The sequence below is a fragment of the Gorilla gorilla genome, chromosome 11 (assembly GCF_029281585.2).
Source record: "Gorilla gorilla gorilla isolate KB3781 chromosome 11, NHGRI_mGorGor1-v2.1_pri, whole genome shotgun sequence".
NCBI classification, from domain to species: Eukaryota; Metazoa; Chordata; class Mammalia; order Primates; family Hominidae; genus Gorilla; species Gorilla gorilla.
The window spans coordinates 141,087,501-141,105,567 of NC_073235.2; the positions used below are offsets into that span (position 1 = coordinate 141,087,501).

The 18,067-nt window shown below is 48.1% G+C and overlaps 1 non-coding gene across 1 annotated transcript; it reads left to right on the forward strand.

Annotated features, from left to right (window-relative positions):
- The first annotated feature begins 11,576 nt into the window (after nt 1-11,576).
- Nucleotides 11,577-11,679, forward strand: LOC115933807 (U6 spliceosomal RNA). The gene has a single exon (XR_004069661.1). It is a non-coding gene; the product is annotated as a U6 spliceosomal RNA (small nuclear RNA).
- The last annotated feature ends 6,388 nt before the right edge of the window (nt 11,680-18,067 follow it).

The following is an 18,067-nucleotide window of genomic DNA, read 5'->3' on the forward strand; positions in this document are numbered from 1 at the left end:
CAGTGAGCTGAGATGGCAGCAGTACCGTCCAGCTTCGGCTCGGCATCAGAGGGAGACCGTGGAAAGAGGGGAGAGGGAGAGGGAGAGGGAGAGGGAGAGGGAGAGGGAGAGGGAGAGGGAGAGGGAGAGGGAGAGGGAGAGGGAGAGGGAGAGGGAGAGGGAGAGGGAGAGGGAGAGGGAGAGGGAGAGGGAGAGGGAGAGGGAGAGGGAGAGGGAGAGGGAGAGGGAGAGGGAGAGGGAGAGGGAGAGGGAGAGGGAGAGGGAGAGGGAGAGGGAGGGCGGTTTCTTTTAAATTCAGCAAGAGAAATTTAAATGTCTTTTAAAGCTGTAGAACTTGACCGGGTGTGGTGGCTCACACCTGTAATCCCAGCACTTTGGGAGGCCAAGACAGGCAGATCACCTGAGGTCAGGAGTTCGAGACCAGCCTGGCCAACATGGTGAAACCCTGTCTCTGCTAAAAATTAAAAAAAATTAGCCAGGCGTGGTCGCGGGTGCCTGTAATCCCAGCTACTTGGGAGGCTGAGGCAGAAGAACCAGGGAGGCAGAGGTTGCAGTGAGCCGAGATTGTGCCACTGTACTCCATCCTGTGTAAAAGAGTGAGACTCTGTCTCAAAAACAAAAACAAAAACAAAAACAAAAACTATAAAACTTGTTTTGGCCAGCCGTGGTGGCTCATGCCTGTAATCCCAGTATTTTGGGAGGCCGAGACGTGAGACTCACTTGAGCCCAGGAGTTCGCGACCAGCCCTGGCAACATAGTGAGTGAGACCCCATCAAAATAAACAAAAAAGCCGGGCATGGTGGTGTGTGCCAGTAGTCCCAGTTACTCAGGAGGCTGAGATGGGAGGATCACTTGAGCCTAGGAGGTTGAGGCTGCAGTGAGTCATAGTCATGCCACTGCATGCCAGGCTGGGTGACAGAGCAAGACCCACTCTAAAATAATAATAATAATAATAATAATAATAATAATACATAAAACTTGTTTTTAAATCCATATATAGAGCTAAATTCCAAATTGGTTATCAGTTTCTTAAACCAAGCAAATTGGTCTTTCTGTTAAGAAAATGGAGTTCAAAAGAAAGTTAAATTACACATATTACAAGAAGGTTGTACTCTGGTCAGCCAGGGCAGAATCACATCCTTGTAAATGAATGCAGTCAAATGTGTGTGTCCAGATTGGCGGGTGTGTGGTGTTGGCGAAAGCACCATAGAAACCTCTGGGTGTCTTCTGATGAAGCTGGGCACCCAGAGCCATGTGATTCCAGGAGATGCTTGTGGAACAAGGCTGGGCTGGCCCTGCCCCACTGGGCACACAGATGGTAGGGTCTGATTTATGTTCTCCAGCAGCCAGACATGACACTTTGTGGATAGTGCTATGTGTAAGTTTTTAAAGAAAATTATCCTTACTGTCAATCATGTATCAATATCACCCTTAGTCGTGCCAGGTATTCATGTTGGCATAACTAATTCATATTCCTGAAGTATTCATTTCTTCTTATTTAAAGGACTTTTAATGGCAGAGGTAATATATTAGCATGGATCTACAATCACGGTTAGCTGAAAGGGTCCTCTGTGAGAGGTCACCTCCCGTGGTCCCTGTCTGCCTTGCTTCTCCTTGCCCCTGTAGGCAGCCATTTGCATTAGACCCTTGTACAAGCAGATAAGAATATTTACTTTTATACCCCTGCAACATACAGTTTCACAAAAGGTCATAGTCTATACCCTGTTCTGAACCTTGGCTTTTCGGATTTATGCAGTCTGGGGACCTCAGAGTGTCCACCCTAGACACCATCCTCACTTCTCTCCAGGCTGCGTGGATCTCCCCCTGCGGCTGCCTGGCTTCTCCTGCTGGCTCCCTGGTGCTCAGTGGCGTGGTTTCTAGTCTTCCGCCTTTAAAAGCAATGCCGCCGCGAATAGCTTTGTTCGATCATTTCTTTATGTGTGGAGAGAGAACCCGGAAGTGAGACTGCAGGGTCAAAGCACAGTGTGTCGCCATATTGGTGGGTGTTGCCAGATGCTGTTTGTGGGATGGTTCCATGTTCCTGCACCAGAAAATATATGGAAGTGTCTTTTCCCTGCAGCCTTCCAGCAGCAGATGGCCACACGTAGAGATTTCCACTGCTCAGGCGAGAAAGAGGATCTCAGCATGTTTTCATTTGCACTTTCGCATTTTGACTGAGTTGTAGCCTCTCTTGATGTGTTTAAGGGTCATTTGCTTGTTTGCTTTTCTGTTCTGTGAGCTGACTGTTCAGCTCATTTGCCCTTTGTTCTGTTGGACTCTTGGTTTTTCCTCCTGGATTTCTAGAAGCACTTCGTGTTTTGAGTTCATATTATTCCCAGATTGCCTTTTGACTGTGCTGTAGCTTCCTTGCCCCAGTGCGATGCTGGACAAATACGAAGGACAGTCCTTGTGATTTTATAATTGGTCCGATGCTGCCAGGAACGATGGCGACAGCTCTTTTCTTGTGTTAAAAACAGACTCTTCTGATCCTGGTTACAGAGAACCTCTAGCAGGAATGGATGTTGAATTGTTCTTGTGATCGCATTTTCTCTCCTTTGGTTTAGTAATGTGCTATCCTCGATTACCCAACATGAAAATATACTGCGTTCATAGATGAAGTCTTGCGTGCTCAGGCGGGCTGTTCCTCCCTCGTGCTGAGTAATTCTGCCGCACATGCGTGAATCCACTGTTTCTTGCTGCCCGGTGCTTGTCAGCCGGCAGGGGGGTTGAGGGCATTACTCTGTTGTTTGATTAACCCCAGTCTTAGGTAGACACCGTGTCGCTGGGTCTTGGCTGTAGCTGGGTTGGGGGCGTACTCTGTTGCTTGATTAACCCCAGTCTTAGGTGGACACCGTGTCCCTGGGTCTTGGCTGTAGCTCTGGAACCTGCTTGCATTCCTGCCCCTCCCCCAGGAGTCAGGGTCTCCTATTCCTTCCCAGCTACAGGGGTTCCCCCAGTGCCCTAAGGCTGACAGGCTTCTCAGCTGTCCCTGCACCATATTTTCTGTCCCAAAGGGGAGAAGATTCCAGCAGTAGTTCTGTGCCCTCCAGCAATGACTACCGTTGGAAACTTCTCCCCTCTGGGACAGAAGACACCGTTCAGGGGCAGGTGAGAAGCCTGACAGTCTTAGGGAATGGGGAAACCCGCTGGAGCTGGGAAGGGAGTAGGAGACAGGGCCCATAGGGAAGAAGGGTCTTTCTCAGGTGTGCACAGCAAGGGACACTTCAAACTTTCTCCAGTCTTTCCTGAGAGGTTTTGTGGAAACAGCCTTGGGGAGGCAGCTGACCCCTGTTGAGGCCCCGGGGGCTTTGCGTTTTCTCTCCTGGAGCACACTTGTCCTGCAGCCGCCCCACTGAGCTTTGCTCCCCAGGTTGGCCTGCACTCCCCTGCCCCCTCTGGCAGCTGGCTCTCTGTCCTTAGGTTTGTCCAGCTGTTTTTCATCTGAAGAAACTCCAGCCAGACACGGTGGCTCACACCTGTAATCCCTGCACTTTGGGAGGCTGAGGTGGGCAGATCACCTGAGATCAGGAGTTTGAGACCAGCCTGGCCAACATGGTATAACCCCGTCTCTACTAAAAATACAAAAATTAGCCAGGTATGGTGGCATGCACCTGTAATCCCAGCTGCTTGGGAGGCTGAGGAAGGAGAATCGCTTGAACCCAGGAGGCAGAGGTTGCAGTGAGCCAAGATCATGACACTGCACTCCAGCCTGGGTGACAGAGTGAGACTCTGTCTCAAAAAAAAAAAAAAAAAAAAAAAAAACAACCCAGAGTTTAAATTCTGAAGTCGCTGCTTACTACTTCTGAAGGTGTTTCCTAGGTCTTAACCCAAACTGGGTTGAGAGGCCCTTGACACAGATTGACTTCGAAAGTCTGGCCCAAAGCGGTGCCTCGCTTTTCACCCCTGGCCTCTGTATCCTGTTCATGGATCATGCTGCATTGTTTCTGAAGCACAAACAAGGTTTATTATCAACAGTAAGTGGCAGATCTGCGTGGGGTTCAAGCTTGAACAGGAAGTAGCCGAGGCGAGAACCACAGTGTGTGTGCCCCGTGGAGCCCACAGCATAGGCCCTGACTGCCAGGCCTCCCGTCCCACCACCGGCCTTCTGGGGATTGTGGCTAGACCCCTCCTCCCCTGCCCAGTTTTGTGGGTGGTGGGTGTAGCTTCAGGCCTTCTTTCACCTTTTGGGCTTCATTCCTCTCCCCTGCCAAACCGCACCCCTGCAGGGTAAATTTTGCCCCTTCTTGAGGTGGTGTCGAAGAACACGGAGTGTGGGTCGGGACATCTTCCTGTCAGGTGTGGATGTGTGATTTGGGGTGCTCCTTTCTGTTTCTCCTTTGAGCCTCAGTTGTCCACTGACAGGTCATCTTAGCCACGGGGAGCACACGTGGCTCATGGGTGCCTGGTGATTGTTGGTGTGCGGTGCGCTGGCAGTGTGTGCTGTGCTGTCCCTCACCTCGGCGGTTGGCTGGCGGGGCCTGGGGGCTCCTGCTCAGCTCCGACCCTTCAGGACCAGCTGCCTGTGGCCCTGTCTTGGTGGATGGTCTTACATCTCCTAGGCAGAGAAGCTGATGGCTGAAATGTGCCATAAAGACACAGTGACATTGAGAAATGCCTCTGCCGTGTTTGGATAGCTTGCTATTAGCATGTTCCCGTGAGGGACGGAAACAGCAGCCTAAGCTGAGGATTCATGAGGAAATGAGAGCCCAGGCCCCACCCCTGAGGACGGACGAACCTCAGGGATGGGCAAGTTTGCCTCGGCCTCGGCCTCTGGTGGGGTGGGGGGCTCAGGCCTGTGGGCCTGTGGGCTTGGCCTCTTGGGAGGGGGGTTGGGCCTCCTAGGTAGTGGCATTGGGATGAGAGAAGCGCCTGCTAGAAATTTGTGGTTTCAAAGCTGGGCATGTGACCCTTTAGAGCTAATGGGCCCTGACAGTTCTGGGAAGCATTTGTTTTATTTTCATAAAGTGCATAAAATCCTTCTGACTTGAGCAGCAAGAAATTGGCCGTGCTGCTGCAGATGCTTCCCCAGGCTGCCCACCGTCTGCCAGACCAACCGGTGAGGACAGGCGGGGCCGATGGCTGTGGGTGCCTAGGGCCCGCTTCCCCTGCACCTTGGGCCGAGGGACAGCCCGAGGAGGAGGAGGAGGAGGGAGAGGCTTCAGGTAAGGCAGTGAGGGACCCTCAATAGGACTAGACTCCCAAGAGGACTGGGTGGTGTCTGTGTCCAATTCTGATGTGGGGACGCGCAGTAGTGAAACCTCCCAGGCCCTTCTGTCTCCCTGTCCAGGGGACCTGGGGTGAGAGGGACCCTGCCCTCCTGCAGCCCAGCCTAGGATGCTAGTGCTAAATACTTTTTGGGCTGAAGAACTTCCTTAAAAAGACACAATTTCCAGAAGCCGCAGATGAAAAAAAAATGGACACTTTGCTCCATTAAAAAGTGAAACTTTCTGTATTCCAAGCAAAAGTAAAAAACAACACATTGGGATAAACTTGCAATGTATTTTAAACTCTGTTTAAAGACAGACTTTTTAATAAGAGAAACAGCCCAATTGAACGATAGAAGAAAGGAATAAATAGGCAATCAAATAATCACAAAACATGAGAAACCAACTTTGCTGTCGAGAGAGAAGGTGGCAGAGATTTGGGAATCCAGACTGGAAGAGGAGTTACCTGGGCTTCCCAGCGGCACAGGCACTGCCACGCCCTTGGCCTTGGCTGTTGGCTTAGGCAGGTGGCCTGACTCCGGCCTCCCTCTCCCACCTGCTTGGTTGGATTCGAGAGCGCTGGCCTCACCTTGTCGTCAGATCATATGCGCAGCACCAGGTGGAAAGTGCAAAGGGCAGCCCTCAGCACACAGCACACGGTGCGCTCCAGGCGGACCCTGGCTCTGGTTTGTGATCTGTGTAATGTAGGTTAATATCACAGTTGCACACATCTTTCGATTGCCAAAAATTTAAAAATTGATAGTATTTGGAGTGGCTGAAGATGTGGGGGTGTAAATTGTGTGAGACTTCTGGAGGACATTTTGGAAGTACTTCTCAAATTTAGAAATATTTTGCTGGCACAAGAAGAAGCTGGAGCAGGGACATGGCCCCCTATCTTGAAATAACAGGTCTGGGGTAGAGGGAGGGTTGAGCCTGTTCTCTGTGGCGCTGGAACCTATGGGTGGGAGACAAAGGGAGACTGATTTTGGCTCTGTGTAAGGAGGGAGCCTCCGTTCCAACAGGGTTCAAAGATGACCGGACAGCCCCTCATCAGGTAGATGGTGAGCTCCTCGTCACAGGAGGCATGCAAGCAGGCCAGATCTCCACGCCCCCATTGCGCTTTCTACCAACTGCATCAACACGTCAGCACCCACGTAGGCTTCAGGCCTTGGCAGACATGACCTTCAGGAGCCCCCAGGCAGATGGAGCCTGGGCTGCAGTTCCTGCCTGCCCCTATCCCCCAACCCTTGGAAGGCCTCTGAAATCTCCAGTCCCCCATCACTGCTCAATGTTTGCCCAGGGAGTCCTGTCCGGCCCCCAACTTGTCCTTCTTCAAGCTGGGGAATGAATATCATCATTCCCTTTTGAATAGAAACCACCTTTTGGGGAGGTTCCCCACGGTGCAAGGACACGAGACCACCTTGCACGCAGCCTTCAGCGGCCTGCCCCTCTTTGAGAACAGACTGCATTTGCCAGTTTTCCTACTTCACTTTCAAGGAGGCTGTGTAAGACCCCTTCAGAATTGGGAGTCTTCCAAAAATTTTATTCAAGCCCTGGGCAAAGTGACCCTCTGTGACTGTGTGCCTGACACTGGCCGCCTGTGTTGGCCGCAGCTGCCCTGCAGTGTTCCAGGGCTTGGCACCTCAGGACTTGAAATTCCCTCTGTCGGGGAAGTCCCTCTGCTGTTTTGTTGGAGCCGCAGGGAAGAAAGAAAAGCCTCCTGGCGTGCGGTTGTTGAAGAAGACCTTTGGCGCCTACCTTCTCAAGTGAGCCTCCCCGCGGCTGGGAGTCAGGCCATAGCCAACCCACAGATGAGGAAACTGAAGCTCAGAGAGCAAGGTACAGTCCCTGCCAGCTCTCGGTCCCTGGCACAATGTCCTTTGGGATTTAGGGGCCTGGCTACGTTGGCTGAGCACATGGCTGGCCCGGGGCCCCAGGGAGCAGTTCAGGAGAGCACGGCCTGCCTGTCCCTAGGATTTTTCTGCTTGAGTGTTCTGTCATCTGCATGAGCACACAGCTGAGAAAGGGCAGGTTGCTGAGTTGAGATTAGCGTGACCACTTTTTTGGCTGATGTGTGAGTGAGTGAGGATGCTTGAGAGGGCAGAATCAGACAGGCGTTCCTGCTCTAAACAGTTCCACTGGGCTGCATGGCCACTGCCCGCCCCAAACCATGCACCCGAACCAAGATCTTGCTACTTGGCCCATCCTGCCCCAAGGGGGCAGCCGCTCATTGTGGGAGTGTCCGCAGGGCGGCCAGACCCATTAAGCCCAGCAGGCGTGGCGCCAGCACCCACGGCGCTTTCCACAGCCCTCGAAAGTGTTTTCATTTCTTTCATAATCAGAAGAAAAAAATGAACTTTTAGGTCAAAGTAAATGTTTTAATATACAATATTAATATATTCATCTTTACATCAATGCCATCGTAAAATAGAATTTTTAATATTTTTTATGGAGGAAGGGCTCCTGAAAGTCATAATGCAGCCCCGAGCCTTGGCCGGTCGCTTGGACTCGCAGCCATCCCCCGTGTGGCTTGGACCCACCGCGAAGCTGACCTCATTCTACTCTCCAGCCCAGCATGCGCCCAGGGAGAGGAGCAAGCTCTCATTTTTCTGGTGGGTTTTACATTTCCAGGGATTATGGCTCTAAAGAAAAGCGTCTTTGGGTCAGTTTCAGTACAAACACCAGGATGCTTTTAAAAATAGAACTTTCAAATAATATCTCTTAAACCATGGATTTTAAGCATTAATCTCGTTCGATAGTTGCAAAATCAAAACCTTCCATCAGCATGTCGACCTGGATCTTGCAGCCCGCGGTGCTGTGCAGGGAAGCTCTCCTCTCAGACGCCCCTTGAGCTGCGGTTGCTTCTCAGCCCCTGTTCAGAGCATAGTCACATGGGCGAGGCTTGTGAGCTTGTGAGCCAGGCCTTTATTCCTCCACGAGGGCTCTCTCCCATTGCCTGTAAAACTGCACACCCGTTTATTTCTATATTTTCCCTATTTTTACACCTGCCAAAACATCCATTTGTGGTGGTAAAATACTTGGACTCCCTAGCAGTGAAATGAAAAAGGTTGCGATTTATATAAAGAGCAGAGTGGCCTCTGGGGTGAGTTGGGCTGAGTTAAGGTCCCTGTAACCTCCAAGATGAGCCTGGCAGGACGCAGCTAGTGGGGCACGTCCATGGCTGCATGGTGGCCTCCAGGCCATGCTTACCCACTCTCCTCTCCAACCCCCAAAGCCTTCTGCTACTGGCTGGCATGGTGAGTGCCTGGGCACCAGGAACAGGGCACAAGGGGCACTCGTGGGCTGGGGCTGGCTGTACAGTGAGAGTTAGACATTCAGGAATGTTACGAGCCATTACATTAAAATACAAAGGTAAGGAATATGGAAAACTAATTTTTTACATTTTTCTTGTGTCCATGCCCTGAGGTGATTTACATCTTGGACCTCAGGGGGAAATCCTGGGGTGTATGTGCGATTGTGCATCTCTTCTAACTCCAAGTTGGGTGAATTCACATTCGCTGAAGGCGAGAGTATTTACACCACGGAAATTGACAGATGCTACAAGTCAGGACTTGCTTTTTTGTTTATCTAATTTTAAGAAAGTGATAGCATGAAGGTGAGTGGAAGGAATGCCCGGTAAACATGAGGTAAATGTCACAGCCAGCCGGGTGCAGTGGCTCACACCTGTAATCCCAGCACTTTGGGAAGCCAAGGCGGGCAGATCACCTGACGTCAGGAGTTCAAGACCAGCCTGGCTAACATGGTGAAACCCCGTCTCTACTAAAAATACCAAAAAATTAGCTGGGCGTAGTGGTGGGCAATCCCAGCTACTCAGGAGGCTGAGGCAGGAGAATTGCTTGAACCCGGGAGGCCGAGGGTGCAGTAAGCCAAGATCACACCACTGCACTCCAGCCTGGTGACAGAGCAAGACTCCGTCTCAAAAATAAATAAATAAAACCAAATGTCACAGCCGTGTTCACAGTCATTCCATTGTGACGAGCACAAAGCAAATGGAGGAAAATTCTTCCAATATTCAGAAACTTATCCAATTCAACCAAGAAGTCCCTCGGGTCATGGCCAAACAAGTGCAGTTCCTATGTAAGTCTTTATTGTTTCACTTTACTCTTACTTGTTAAAAGAAATGAAAATAACCAGCATTCGTGTCCGAACTAAACTTGTCGATTGGAACCATAGGTTCACTATGAATACAAGAGTTCAGCAAAAATCAAAAGCATTCTGTGAGAATCAATTAGCTATATGGAATTTGTAATAAAGAGTATTGTATATTTTGTCACAATCATGTGGCACACAATTCAGTGAACAAGGGACAGCATATAGGACGGTGGTCCCCTTAAGGCCATAAAGGAGCAAATCTAGAAACCTGATATATTGCAGTTGATATGGGCATTGCAGATCAAGTAGGGGAAATGGTTGATATTCAGTAATGGTGCTGGGACATTTGTTTTTTCCATATGAAAAAATATATACACAAATAAGAATATATGTACCATCTAGGTTTCTGTAAGTATGCGCTGGTGAAATTTCATATTTATTATTAATATTTCTAGGCTGGGTGTGGTGGCTCACACCTGTAATCTCAGCACTTTGGGAGGCCAAGGTGGGTGGAACATGAGGTCAGGAGTTCGAGACCAGCCTGGCCAATATGATGAAACCCCATCTCTACTAAAAAAAAATACAAAAATTAGCTGGGCGTGGTGGCGCATGACTGTAGTCCCAGCTACTTGGGATGCTGAGGCAGGAGAATCGCTGGAAGCTGGGAGGCGGAGGTTGCAGTGAGCCGAAATCATGTCTCTGCACTCCAGCCTGGGTGACAGAGCAAGACTCTGTCTAAAAAAAAAAAAAAATTATGATTCCCCTCCTCCTAGGAGGGGAGGACACTGTCTCTGGTTTCGGTCCTCTCCTACTGGAGAGCTGCAGCAGGTGCCATTGAAAGCTCTAGCCCTCACCCCTGTGGGGCAGGTTGGGGGGGGGTCAAGGAATTCAGGCCCCTGGAAAAGTGAAACCTTCTTCCGCTCCAGAGCAGCCCCTGAAAATCCTCTGGGTCGCTGGGGATTTGCCCTCCTTTCCAAGATCATCTCCTAACACAGGTTCTTCAAGTTACACTTCTCCCTGAGTCCCCAAGCCCGTGTAAAGAGCCGGTTCCCTGGATCTGGGAAGGCTGGGCTGGGGGTGTGGATGGAAGGTATGTTGGTTGCTTTCCAAATGACTACACCTGTCCTGCTTCCCCATCAAACAGCCTCTGTTTACAGCTCCTTCAGGCTCTGTTTTTGTGAACAGGCACATTTAGGGGCTTTGGATGTGGCCTTCCTCCCCTCGGTTCAGCGGGCTCCGGGGAACTGGGTATTGAGGTGTTCTCAGGGGTCCAACACCTTCAGCTGGGGGCTCCAGAACCAGCGAAGAGCCTGAGAACGGGGGCGGGGGATGGGGGAAGGAGAGTGAGAGGCCTTGCAGACAGATCAGAACTGGCCTTGGCGAATCTAGGTACAGAACCCAGGCTGCCCCTACCCAGGGTCCTGCCGGGTGGCATGCCTCACCCGGGAAGGCAGGATCGGGGGGGGGGGTCTCTGGTGTCTTTCCCTGGGCACCCAGTGTCCTGTGGTTTATTGTGTTCGTGTGATGGGCATCAGTCCTGCAGCAGCACTGGGAGGACAAGACGTGGGCCCTGGGGGCTTGTGTTTCCCAAGCCTCTGCTGCTGTTATCTTAGTTACCTTTATTGTTTTCCTTTCTGATAACCGAATTCATATTAATTCATCTAGAAAACCACACGAAGAAGTAAATAAACATCACTTGTAAATCCCACCTTCCAAAATTGACCACAATTTATAATGCTAGTTGCTAGTATGTATTCATTTTCTCATCGTGTGTGTGTGTGTGTGTGTGTCTGTGTGTTTTACAATCTTGTCTATTACAATCTGTTGTCCGTATAACATACACAGAAGCACCCGTTTATACCATTGGGACTATGCTGCTTACAGTGTTACGTAATGTTGACTTCTTTTTATTTCCCGTAAACAATTTTACTACATTTCTTCCCTGTCACTAACTGATGTTCTCTTAACCATGATTTTAAGTTTCATTGAATGGGCACCTTATTGTAGTTCAGTTGCGTATATTTTCTCATTTCTATAATGATTTCTTCTTTAGTGCGTTATGAAATACTTGCTTCTGGTTTCCCTATCTTTTTATTATTGATTTCTGATTTGATTGCGTCTTGGTGAGAGAATGTGGCCTGCCCAATACCGGTGCTTTGAACGGTGTGGAGGCTGCCCCGATGGCCCAGCCCGTGGTCACTTTCATAAAAGCTCCATGTATTTTTTTCACAACTTAATTACTTTATTGGGCTTAACAAATAGCATTTCCTGCTCGCTGTACTAAAATTGGAATGATACAGAGAAGATTAGCATGGCCCCTGGGCAAGGATAGCACAAAATTTTTGAAGCATTTCATATAATTAAAAAAATAATATTTTGACATATCATTATATTTTTTACTATAAAATACACATAACAAAAATAACCTTTTTTTTGAGACAGAGTCTCACTCTGTTGTCCAGGCTGGAGTGCAGTGGCACGATGTTGGCTCACTGTAACCTCCACCTCCCAGGTTCAAGTGATTCTCATGCCTCAGCCTCCCGAGTAGCTGGGACTACAGGCGTGCACCACCACACCTGGTTAATTTTTTTGTATTTTTAGTAGAGACAGGGTTTTGTCATGTTGGCCAGGCTGGTCTCGAACTCCTGACCTCAGGTGATCCACCCACCTCGGCCTCCCAAAGTGCTGAGATTACAGGTGTGAGCCACCCTGCCTGGACTACCATCTTAACCATTTTTTAAGTGTATAGGTCAATGGCATTAAGTACATTCATACTGTTGTGCAGCTGATCCCTAGAACTTTTTCACCTTCCAAAACTAAAGCTCTGTATCCACTGAACAGTAACTTCCCATTTCCCCTACCCCCAGCCCCTGGCACCCACCATTCTACTTTCTGTGTTTATGAATCTAACTGCTCTAGGAACCTCTTATGAATAGAATCATATAGTATTTATCTTTTTTGTGACTGGCTTGTTTCACTAAGCATAATGTCCTCAAGGTTCATCATGTTGTAGCACGGGTCAGCATTTCCTTCCGTTTTAAGGCAGAGAATAATATTCCATTGTATGTATATACCACATTTTATGTATCCATTCATCCATCAGTAAATGCTTGGGTTGTTTCTACCTTTCAGCTATTTGAATAATGCTGCTATGAATATGGATATGCAAATATCCTTTGAGATCCTGTTTTCAATTCTTCTGGGTGTATGCTCAGAAGTAGAATTGCTGGATTGCGTGGTAATTTTAGATTTAATCTTTTCAGGAACTGGTATACTGTTTTCCATAGTGGCTCCAGTACTTTGCATTCCCACTAGCAATGTACATTTTCAAAGTTGCAGTTTCTCCATATCCTCACTAATGTGTGCTATTTTCATGGTCCCTATAATTTTGAAAAGGACCTGTACCTTCACATGGTCGGGCACAGTGTTATATCTATATATGCCCATTCTGTCGAGCTTGTAACTGTTTTGTTCAAATCGATATGCTAATAGATGTTTTTTCTATTGGATTCACCATTTAATGAGAGAGGTGTTTTAAAGTTTCCCGAGTACTACGATGGACAGTTTATTTCTCCTCGTAGTTTTTTCTGGCTCATATATTTTTCCATCCTTTAAATCTTTCAGAATTCTTATATTTTAACTGTGTCTTTTATAAACATTGAGTCAGGGCCAGGTGTGGTGACTCACGCCTGTAATCTCAGCACTTTGGGAGGCTGAGGCAGGCAGATTGCTTGATCTCAGGAGTCTGAGACCAGCTTGGGCAACATGGCAACACCCCATCGCTACTAAAAATATACACACACAACACACACACACAATACAATAGCTGGGGTGGTGGTATATGCCTGTGCGGTCCCAGCTACTCTGGAGGCTTAGGTGGGAGGATTGCTTGAGCCCAAGGTGGGAGTGGGTATGGGAGGGGGCCAGGGGTGCAGAGGTTGCAATGAGCTGAGATCGTGCCACTGCACTCCAGCATGGGTGACAGAAAGAGACCTTGTCTCAAAAAAAAAAAAAAAAAAAAAGAAACATTGAGTCAGTAGTCTTTGTTTTTACCTGGAGAGTTTATCACATTTGGATTTATTATACTATCTTATTAAGTGCTATTTTTCCCACTTCTTGTTTTTCCTCAACCTCATTTTTTCTGGACTTCTTTGGGAGACAAAATCCTCTTATTTTTCCTAGACCTGTCTAGTTTGGAGTTTGTGCATTATATGACTGTTATTTTAATAGTTACAGTAGCTACTTTAACACTGGTAGTTTACAAAGTCTAAGCTTAATTTCTTCAGCTTTCTTCAAATAATACAAGGACAATCCCAATTTATATGCTATATTGTCCAGTGTTTCCATTTTATCCTGTTTTTAAATTCACAAATTAAACATTCTATTGTTTAGGCAGCCAAGGTTTGTCAGAATTTATCTACCTACTTACCAATATCTGCTCATCATTTCTTTTAATTTTTATGGGTATATAATAGGTACACATATTTATGGGGTACATTCATCATTCCTTCTTGCATCAAATACTCTCTATCTGGGATCCTTTTCCATCCTTCTAAAGTTGATCCTTTAGAATTTCCTTTAAGGGATACAGGATACAACAAGCAGAATTGTCTGTAACTAGCCCTAGAAGCTCACTCAGGGTGGCCCGGATAAAGAGTGGTTAAAACCACCACTGCCCCCACTCAGCCTGCCTTCTTTCAGTGGGGGGGAGTGATGCAAGCTTGACATCCCGTGGGGCTCAGGTGTGGGGCAGCTGGCTTTCTCAGCAATGAAAACAGCTGGCACCCAAGTCCCAACTGCTGCTGCCTCAGCAAGTCATCCCCCTCCTAATAGGTCACTTCCTGTTTGCCTCAGAAAGGTAGCAACAGGGGCCAGTGCTTCTCCCTGAAAGGTGAGCTGTCTCTGTGTGAGCAGAACGAGGCAAGGTTGGGGTTGCAGGCTCCCTGCTTTTGTTTCTCTTGCTGCCACTTGCCCATGTAAGCTTCTGATGCAGGATTTTTCTTGGCTGCTTTGCCAGCTGGAGACCTCTGGTCAGCCACACCTCTGCCCGGGCCTTGCTCGGCCCCAGGTTTGCCACAGGAGGCACCCTACCCACTCAGTCCACTGGGCCGCATCTGGCTTGCATACCAGTGCAGACCCCGTGGCCACCATGACTGAGTGCTCAGCCCTTGGCTGGAGGGTGTGTGTGGGCGAGTGAGTGTGGGGTCCAGCACTGGCACAGGAGTGGGCTCTGTGTGGGGCTTGTGGCTGGACCAGGCATGTTGCAAGCTCCCGCAGTGAACTCTAGTGTCCAGATGAGGAGAATGCGGTGGCATCGAAACAGGGAGGGCTGCAACCTTGAAGCCCCAGAGGCCACACTACATGGGCTAACAGGTCTTTTAGGCCTGCAACAGCCCAACAAACGGGTGTATTAACACCTCTGTCAGTCCTGTTGCTCTGCTCCAGCCCATGGCTCTGGGGCTCACCCAGCCCTGCCGCTGCTTCCTGTTGGTGTGGTGCGGCTGCTAGGCATCGATCATGGGTGGGGAGGGTAGAGGGCTACAGCGTTACTGCCGTCTTTGTACCTGAGTTTAGTGCGGTCCCGAGTGCTTGTCCCACATCCAAGAAGAATGAGATTACACTGACAAGTGAAGGGTGAGAAGGGCGGAGAACAGTTTTACTGAGTGATGAAACAGCTCTCAGCAGAGATGGGATTCGAGGATGATCTCCCACCAGAAGTCATGTGGTCTCTCTGTCAGTGTGGCTGGGTTTGGGGCTTTTATGGGCTCAGAATCGGGGTGTGTTATTGATTGGTTTGTGAGTATCCAAAAAAGGCTAAAACAAAGGCACAATTCAAAGGTGGGCATGACAGTGTAAAAAACCAATTAGGGAAGGGTAGGTATATGTAAAATAGGTGAAGGGTGGGGATCAATCAGAGGAAAGTGCGCCAAATGGGAAGAGAGGTTCTCAATCCGGTCCGTGGACTTATCCAAGAATGGTAGCTTGGCTTTCGGGCTTTAAACTATCTTTGGTTTGAAGGTGGGGTTTCACTAGGGACCTGCCCCCAGTCTGCCTAAGAATTTGTCTACCTCCTTCTGCTATCATTTCCCTGATAAAGCTTATTCCTTAATCTATCCTGTGTTTTGTTGGGAAATCTTCTAAGATCTGCTTCCTGGCAGGTGGTGACCACCAAGAGACCCATCTTTTAGACAGTGCCTTTTAGTGATAAACTTTGTCTATTTTGTCATCATACCTGAAAGGTAGTTTCCCTGGGTGTAGAATTCTAGGATGACAATTGATCTCTTAAAGCACATTGAAGATGTCATTCTAGTGCATTCTGGCATCCACTGATGCTGTTCAGAAGTCAGCTTTCAGTTACATTTGTTTCCTATGTGGTCTCTCTTTCTCTGGCTGCTTTTTACATCTTTTTCCTTGGTGTCCTGCAGCCTCAGGACTTCAACATGCATTGAAGTGTGCTTCTATTTAAATCTTGCCAGGGATTTACTGAGATACCTGGATTTCTAACTCTGGAAAAATTTCATTCCTATCTCCTTTAATATTGCTTCCTCTCTTCTCTGTTGACTCCCTTCTTGAACTCCAGAGTAGATGCTCCTTAGACCCTCCTACCCCAGCCACCACGTCCTTCACTTCTTGTCTATATTTTTCCATCTCTGTCTCTTGGTCCTATAGTTGGGATGACTTTTTTAAATTTTTTAGATTTCATTTATTTTTTAGAGATGGGTTCTCACTCTGTCACCCAGGCTAGACAAGAGTACAATAGTGGGACCATAGCTCACTGCAGCCTCAACCTCCTGGGCTCAAGTGATCCTCCCTCCTCAATCTCCTGAGTAGCTAGGCCTACAGGCACATGCCACCATGCCTGGCTAGTTTTTTTTTTTCTTTTTGTATAGATGGGGTCTCATTCTGCTTCCCAGGCTGGTCTTGAACTCCTGGCCTCAAGCGATCCTCCCACCTCAGCCTCTTGAGTCTCTGGGATTACAGGTATGAGCCACCTTGCCTGGCTAGGATGATTTCTTGAGCACCGTCTTTAAGTCTACAACCAATTGCCTCTTTAGACATATCTAATATACTTTTCACTGCAACCATTTAGTATGTTTTTTTCGACCACTGTGTTTTTAATTTCATTTTAGAAGTTCTGTTTAATTATTTTTTTCAAATATACTGGTTCTTTCTGTGAAGTCTCTTGGCCCTTGTTCACATTTTCTTTTTTTTTTTTATGATCTTGTTGCATGCCAACTTTGTTCACATTTTCAGGCTTCTCTTTACTACTTAAACATTAAAGTTGAAATTGACACCTTCCCCAACTGGGCACTCCCTGCGCCCTTCTCCTGTGTGTGTGTCTCCCCAGCCTGGCACTCCCTGCGCCCTTCTCCTGTGTGTGTCTCCCCAGCCTGGCACTCCCTGCGCCCTTTTCCTGTGTTGTCTCCCCAGCCTGGCACTCCCTGCGCCCTTCTCCTGTGTGTGTCTCCCCAGCCTGGCACTCCCTGCGCCCTTCTCCTGTGTTGTCTCCCCAGCCTGACACTCCCTGTGCCTTTCTCCTGTGTTGTCTCCCCAGCCTGGCACTCCCTGTGCCTTTCTTCTGTGTGTGTCTCCAGGGCACAGGTTTGTCAACTCCATGGCAGCCGGGACTTTTGTTCGTTTATCTCACTTTTGTGTCCACTTCCTTGAACAGGGCTCAGTAAGCCAGCACTGGTTGGATAGACAGTAGCTTCATATTCGGTGTCTCGTCAGTGTCTGAAGCCTGTGAAGGACCCTTTTGCTGACTCTCCCTCCATGTGCACTTTGCTATTTTTGCCCCAGTGAGAGGTTATTTTTCTTGGAACTTGATCTGTGGGAATTCTTTGAGGCCCAGGTTGAAGTGGTCTCTAGAAAGGAACTACATTTGCTTCTGCCAGTTGCTTGGGGCACTATCAACCTAGAACTGCTGTCACTTAGCTTCTTTGCTTGAGAGTTTTCAGAACACCAAAGTGTGAATTTCGGTGGGATTTTTGATCTAAACTTCATGTGAGGCCCAGCCTGGGCTAAGGTTGAGATGAGCAGGCTTTTTTGCTGAGCCAGTATTTTAGTTCTTGTTACTTCTACCTCCATCTCCTCCTCAATGTTATCTTTAAAATTTTTTTAATTGTGATAAAATACATGCAATATATAATTTACCATCTTAACCACGTTGGAGTGTATATTTCAGTAGTGTCAAGCGTGTTCACATTGTTGGGCAACTGATCTCTAGAATGTTTTCATCGTAAAAATGGAAACTCTATACCCATTAAACACTAGCTCCCCATTTCCCCTCCCCTAACCCCTGGCTGAATTGCCATTCTTTCTGTTTATGAATTTGACTACTCTAGATACCTCATGAGTGAAATCATATAGCATCTGCCCTTTTGTGTCTGGATTATTTTGCATAGCATAGATGTCTTCAGGATTCACCCACATTGTAGCATGTAACAGGATTTCCTTCCTTTGGAAGGCTGAAGAATATTCTATTATATGGACATACCAGATTTTGTTGGTCCATTCATCCACTCATGGACGCTTGGGTTGCTTCCACCTTTTGGCTGTTGTGAATAATGCTGCCATAAATAGGTATGGGTGTACAAATGTCTAAGTCCCTGCTTTCAGTTCTTTTGGATATACTCAGAAGTGGACTTGCTGGATCACGTGGTAATTCTGTTTAATTTTTTGAGGAACCACCATAACATTTTCCATAGTGCCTGTACCATTTTAAGTTCCCACCAATAGTGCACAAGGGT